Source organism: Podarcis muralis, chromosome 15, assembly GCF_964188315.1.
Source record: "Podarcis muralis chromosome 15, rPodMur119.hap1.1, whole genome shotgun sequence".
In the NCBI taxonomy this organism is placed as follows: domain Eukaryota; kingdom Metazoa; phylum Chordata; class Lepidosauria; order Squamata; family Lacertidae; genus Podarcis; species Podarcis muralis.
In genome coordinates, this window is record NC_135669.1 from 10,038,050 (window position 1) to 10,045,702 (window position 7,653).

Below are 7,653 nucleotides of genomic sequence, written 5' to 3' on the forward strand. Positions count from 1 at the left end.
GACTTTGACAACAGGATACCATGACGGGCATCTTCTACCATGGTCCCTGCGGAATGTGAAGCATCATCTATTGGTTGCTTCAGACATAGCATTTTGCCCAGGATTTCCCAGATCCACAAGATCAGGCCCTGTTATTCCTCAGTTCCTGTTTTCACCTGTTTCAGTTCTTTTCTCATGCTGCTTGTTTTTATTACAAAGTTTCACTAGCTCTATGTTGTTTTTGTACAGCAAAGTCTCCGGGATTTGGGGGAAGCCACAACTGCTCAAAGTGGTGTGATACTGCTTTAAATATATACTGCGCATGGAGCCAAAGTGTCCATCATATCCTGGCTTTTCAAAAGGCTTTTTAAAAAAAAAAAAACTGTTTTAGGATATGTGTAATGAGAAAACATGAGTTTGCCACTGATGATGATAGCTTCCTTCAAAGAGTTAGGGCATTGGCCACCACAAAAATCACTTGGGGAAGTCAGTGTTACTCCTTTATCCATCATTACTGACATGTTTCCTGTGCTAGTGACTCTGCAGACAGGTCTGTTATTGATGGACCTTTTCCAGTGGTCTCTTGCCATCACTTACGGCCTGTGTGTGTTTTTTCTTTTCTTTCATTCTTTCAAGTGAAAAAACAAAACAAAACATTGGTTATCATTGGGGTGGGCGGGGAAGCCCTTTTGAAAGCCCATTTTTTGTGTGTGGAATGCCTTTAAACTACTGGAACAAGGCCGGAAATATGTGCAAGGCGTGACGGACACCCTAATCTATGTGTTCAACACGGAAATCTCACCAACATGTAATTACAAGTTGCTGAAAGATCTTAAATGCAGGAGAGGGAGAGGGGGAGAGAAAACAAAGTCCCTCATTGGGCGGAATTGCATTTCAGTACACGGAGCCCAAATGACTGCATGAAAGTTTGAGCACTGGGTAGCCAGAGCGGTCGTTTGTTCCGCAAAACAGAAAACTTCACCATGTGCAGCTTTCCCCATCCCTGTCCATCACGGGCCTGATGGGAGAAACAGTACCAGATAAAAATTTCCCTTCTGTTTTATGCCTTAAGGTACATGAGGCCTCTTATGGCCTGGAATTTAATAGGAACATAATTGGTAGGAAATATGTCCTCTCAAGCAGCACTCTCCCTACTGGAACTGTTGTCTCTTTCTTTTTATCATTCCTGTCAATACCAAAGTTCTGGCTCACATGCCAATCATTATGTCCCCAAAACGGTACCACGCAGAAGAAAGAAAAGGGGTATCAGCAGGCTCAGGAGAACACCAAGGCTTGCAAACACGTGAGAGAGAGTGTGTTTGCGCGTGTGTACATGTGGAGCCTCCTTACATGGGGAAAAGGGAAAGTGAGAAGCAGCAGAGTTCAGATCTGGAACTGGGAGCTGCTCAGCCAAGCCTCAAGCCAGATCCAAAAGGGCAAAGGGAGGAAGATTGTACTGTCTGCAGGAAGAAGAGGAGGAAACAGGAAATGCAGGGGAATTTGAGCAAGGGCAGAGGGCAGAAAGGAAGTGAGGGGTTTGTTTGAAGGCACGTTATCACTTCCATGCCCCTCCCCATTTTGTTTTTTTTCCTGGAGCTGGCACTACTTCCCACACCAACATCCTTCCCGTCTCCAAAGGGGTGAGGGCGGTCTGGAGCATAGCTGTCAACTTTCCCTTTTCTTGTGAGGAATCCTATTCAGAAAAAGGGAATTTCCCTTAAAAGAGGGGAAATGTTGACAGCTATGGTCTGGAGGGCAGCCACAGTGTGGGGTCCCTCCCACAAGGCCCAAGGCAAGCTTTGCCTCACATGATTCGACAAATAACAAGATATTTCACATTACCGCTCCCATCCTCAAGGTCTTTTCTCTGAAGTTAAGTCCTATTGATTTTGGTAGAGCGAACTTTTAAGTAAGCACACTAAAGATTACAGCCTTGTTCTGTTCTCTAGTATATATGGTTCAGCTGTACTAGAAATGTACTTGGGGAAAGTGGCTTTCCTTCAAGGAACCACCAGGGCAAACAGTCGGGTGAGGGGCTGGAGGGGGTGCAGTTCTTGTTGAAGGTGGAAGCAAATGCCCTTGCCATGCCCCAACTCTGGAACCCCTTGTAAGGGGAAGAGCCACAGTGGCTTTCCATCCAAGACGACTTCAGGCGTATCACATTAGCCAATGATGCACAAAGGAACTGCTACAGTACTTCCCATGGCAGTGGCAGCTAAAGTCCATTGGGTCTGGTAGGGTGTAAGCCAGGAGGTCAACAGTAAGTGGTGCTAGAGTCAATGGCAGGCAGACCCAGGTACTTCTAGTACTACCCTCCTTCCTGGGCAACACAGAAACTAAGGACAAGGTAGGGGTGCCACCCCCTGGACTGGTTGTAAGGAAGGCTAATTCATGTTGATTATTTTGTATTTAATAACAACAACAAACAATTAGTATCAGTATCAGTATTAGTATTAGTCAGTGCTTTTTTCTAAAAAAAATGTTTAGGGATATTCTCATTTTCCTACTCATACAGTGGTGCCTCGCAAGACGAAATTAATCCATTCCGCGAGTCTCTTCGTCTTGCGGTTTTTTCGTCTTGCGAAGCACGGCTATTAGCGGCTTAGCGGCTATTAGCGGCTTAGCGGCTATTAACGGCTTAGCGGCTTTAAGAAAAAGGAAACAAACTCGCAAGAACTCGCAAGATGCTTCGTCTTGCGAAGCAAGCCCATAGGGAAATTCGTCTTGCGGAACGACTCAAAAAACGGAAAACCCTTTCGTCTTGCGAGTTTTTTGTTTTGCGAGGCGTTCGTCTTGCGAGGCACCACTGTATTGAAATACTGCCCCTCAATGAGGCCAACCTTAGATTCACAAAATGTTTAGGGGTATGCGTCCCCCTGCACCACCCCCCTCGAAAAAAGCACTGGTATTCGTATTTATTACTTACACCCTGCCCATCTGAGTTGGTTGCCCCAGTCACTCTGGGTGGTTTCTGACAGAATATAAGAAACACAGTGAAACATCAAACATTAAAAACTTCCCGATACAGGACTGCCTTCAGATGCCTTCTAAAAGTCAGATAGCTGTTTATTTCCTTGACATCTTATAGGAGGGCATTCCACTACCGAGCAGACCCTTTGCCTGGTCCATTGTAACCTCACTTCTCACAGGGAGGGAACCACCAGAAAGCCCTCTGAGCTGGACCTCAGTGTCCGGGCTGAGCGATGGGGGTGGAGATGCTCCTTTAGGGCCGAGGCCATTTAGGCCTTTAAAGGACAGCACCAACACATTGAATTGTGCTTGGAAACATACTTGGAGCCAATGTAGATCTTTTAGGACCGGAGTTACACAGTCCTGGTGGTCGCTCCCAGTCATCAGTCTGGATTAGGTAATTGTATTTTCTGAGTCACCTTCAAAGGTAGCCCCATGTAGAGAGCATTGCAGTAGTTCAAGCAGGAGATAAACAGAGCATGTGCCACTCTGACAAGAGGTTTTTAAATGTTGTAAACTGCCTTGGGAGAAGGGCAGGATATAAACTCAATATAAAAAAATAAAAAAGTCTTGTGAGGACTATTTGTCTTCACATGCGAATGGTGTATCATGAGAAAATGGAAACAAGCAGTTTGAACAATCCAAGTGCACCATTTGTGCACCTTGAGTTTTTTATGTTCAAATTACAGACTTGTGAGATGCAAAGAGTGCTTTTAGCACATGGAAATGGGCTAAGTCCTTCACTGTGCCTTCCCCTATGCATAACAATTTTTCAGAGCTAGAAAATCGGTCATTAAATCACTCTGAAAGATCATGTCTAAGAACCTGGGGTGGGGGAAGGCCTTATGTTCTGTTGAGTTAATGCTGGATTTGATTTGATTTCCATTATCCATTTGTTTGTTTTTCCTTTTAAGTCATATACTCTTTTTTAAAGGCACTTTCTATTGTGCTGCCTTTTCTTTCCAATAAATCACAAAAGTATGCAACAGGAATATGGAAAGCTGTGTCGTTCCAAATCTACATCATTATTATCTGACGGACTCTCCAAGGTTTTTGACAGGGTCTTTCCCAAAATCACCTGGAGATGACAGGGGTTGAAGCTATTTGTGCTCTGCCACTGAGCTGCAGCCCTTCCCCAGCCACGAGGACTATAAAAAGCTGTCTAGTAGGACCAGGCATCGGACTTCGCATACCCCAACCCAAATAACAAGAGACCAATGAGACTGGTTTGGGGTCAAAACAGGCCACAACTTTATTGAATACGGATGAAAGAGGTTTGGCTTGGGCATGGGGCAATCAAAATACTTCCAGCCCACCTGCCAGAAGTGACGCGTGGTCGATCCAGGTGGGGGCTCCTAAAACTTACATCCAATAGGGTGACCCCCCACAGGGACCGCCATCTGGGGGAGTGCCTTCAGCCCTGGCCCCCGCCTGGGCACACAGACATAACCATTCCCCCCAGATCCCTTTCATGGGATACCCCAGCGTTTGGAGGGGCAGGCAGAGACTACAACCTCCCCTCCATCCAAAACAAAGGATTGCCCCAATGCCCAACCAGTTGTGATGATTGCTATCCACCAGGTCAGTGCCAATTAGCCCAGTGGAAAAATTCCTACCCGGCCCCTTGAAGGATGGCAACCACTGTAGCCACAGGAAAGTCACTAACTATCAGCTTAAACCCAGGGTAGGTGGGCGGGGAAACCCGGCGCAGGAACAAACAGGCTGAGCCCCCAGGTGCTGGCTGCTTAAATGGGCAAGGGGCGGATCTGAGGGAAGCCCACCATTGACTGTGTTGGCTCTGCCCCTGGCACAGTCCAAGCCCTGGCCTGCATCCCCATTTGCCAAAGCAGGGAGCAGGCCAGGATACAGTTCCTGATGGGCGGGTGGGGCTTATGCCCTCTCCACCAATCTGGAAGGGCACAGCCGGCTAGAATTCCCTCCTCCATCCTGCAATACTGCCGCACGAAAAGGGTGAGCCGGCTTATAGGTATCTTTCTCTGCATCAGATGCTCTACCAATTAGGTTATTGGATGAATTGCCCATATAGTGAGTGCTGTGCTCAGGATAGCAGAAGCAGAGTGTATGTTTAAAAGGAAGGAATCATCAGAAATAATAATTCCCCATAATAGTCTGTTGAACAGCATTCATCATCATCTTTGATCTCCTGATGACAGTTTGTTGCTGCTGAAACTACCTTGAGCTGGCAGCTTTCTTGCCAATAAAGTAGCGACAGTCCCTGGTCATTGTTTCACTACCTTTCCTCTTGATTGCCAGCTTTGGACACTCTTATTCATTAAGAAAAATGTCCCTGAGAGCCATCAAAACAAGGGTGCTTTAATTATTCTTATACATTTGGATGCTTTCAGCAAAATAAACTCTCAGATAGTGAAGGGACTTTGGAATAAAGTAGTCAGCTAAAATAAACCACATTGGAAGAGCAAGTTGGCTAGAGGATTTTTTGGCAATAGGAAACACACACACGTACACAAAATGGGGTGCAATATCTTAGGAACTCTGACAGCCCAGAAACTCCCAAATACATTTCTTGTCTGATATGCCAAATGTCATAAAGCTGCCCCGAAACCCAGTATCCAACCTCTGGCAGTGGCTAGCGCAACTCATGACTGAAGAAATATGTAATAGCCTAAGATTTAAAACCATCTATCAAACGCTTTCGATTGTGTCCATATTTTATTGTTGAAAGGGGATTGTCAGATGAGCCTTTGATCACATTTGATGAAACTTCTTCATATCCCACTGTGTCAGTTCTGCTATGGTGAAGCATTCTGTTTCAGGAGCCAGAATTTAGGGGAATACATAAAGTCAAGAAGCTACATCTGAACTAGTGCAACAAGACTGTTTACATTTTGTCCACCACCTCCCTAGCATAGGGAGGGTATCATTTGGTGCTTCGCTTCAGGCATCAAAATGTCTTGGGCCAGCTCCACCATTCGTTTTCTCATTGCTCTGGAATCCTCTTACATCACCAGCTATCATCTCATCCCTGTTCCAGCTGCTGAAGAGACAAGCTGCTTAAACAAAAGAAAAAACAAAACTGAACAATGACTTATCTCTTCAGCAGCAAGAACAGAGGCTATGAAAATGACCTGAAAAGATCCTGTGTGATTCCTGCCTTCACAGAACCCTTCTCCTTTGGTCATCCAGCCAGCATGACTTAGAGACATGGCCATTAGTAGATTCAAAACTTTCCATGCCTCAAGTCCATCTGCTGCTTCCTAGTTACATTATGATGCAGAAATGGTACAGAATCATAATCATTGCTGTCTTTGCTCTTGTGAGCTCTAGGGTTTTTGTGGAGCAGGAGGGGACAGGTAAATGGAAGAAATTTGGCTCAGCACACACATTTAAAGGTGAATCCACTTAACTGAGACTTCCTGAGACTTCCTCACACAAGCCAAACTGCAGTCAGTCTCTGAAATTCGTATTCCTCTGAATTCTGCACTACAGTTCTCCAACCGAAACAGTCACTGTCTTGTGAAAATTTGCATATTAGCAGGAATTCACATTAAAATGCTGAAAATTAGCAAGAATTCACATTAAAATGCTGAAAATGTTCAATGAGTTAGGTTGGTTGGCTGGCTGGCTGGCTGGCTAGCTAGTTAGTTAGTTAGTTACCGTATTTTTTGCTCTATAAGACTCACTTTTTCCCTCCTAAAAGGTAAGGGGAAATGTGTGTGCGTCTTATGGAGCGAATGCAGGCTGCGCAGCTATCCCAGAAGCCAGAACAGCAAGAGGGATTGCTGCTTTCACTGCGCAGAGATCCCTCTTGCTGTTCTGGCTTCTGAGATTCAGAATATTTTTTTTCTTGTTTTCCTCCTCCAAAAACTAGGTGCATATTGTGGTCTGGTGCGTCTTATAGAGCGAAAAATACAGTAGTTGGTTAAAAGGCAGAAAAGTGATGCAGAAATGTGAAGAACTGAAGCATTGGGAAAATCAGAAATTGGGAGAAACCAAAATGGAGCATGTTCACGCATCCGTACCTGTGAAAGGAGTCATTCACATCTCATTACCTGCCCCACCTTTGTGCATGCATATTTCTTTGTCATTTTCTTCCAACTTGAATTACTCTTAAGCAACTGTTATGTTTTGCTTCGCTGCTGTTTTGCTTTCCTTCCCTTCCCTTCCCTCCCTCCCTCCCCAGCTTTGTTCTTGAATCTCTCCTGAACTTGAATGGCTCCCCTTTGAGGAAAACACACACACACACAGCCAACTCCCATCCCTGCCATCACCGCCGTTCGGTTCGAATCAGGCTTGCGGTCAGTTTCAGAGAAAGGTCTCGCAATGAGGTAGAACTGACAGACCCGACAGGCGGAGTGATTGATTGTGGTTGGGAAAGTGGTACTTGAAGCATGCCATGTGACAAGCCTACTTCGCTCAGGGGAGGACTGCCAAGTCCTCCTTCCCAGAACTCTGAGCACGTGGGCCCCGGCTGTAATGGGCGGCCGTAGATGCTTAATAATAGCAACATTGTTGCAAACTAAAGCATCTGCCAGGATCTAATATGATTAATTATACAGCTTGCTCGCTCGGCTTTTTTTTCTTTTCTTTTCTTCAGGAGGTAGCGGTAACCTAAAACCTGTGTTCTGCGATTTAGGGAAGAAATGGCAAGGCTCTGATTCCTAGGAATGGACGCTCGTAGGCCTGTGATGTGTCTACTCACAGTCAGGAACGCTCTCCTGGAAG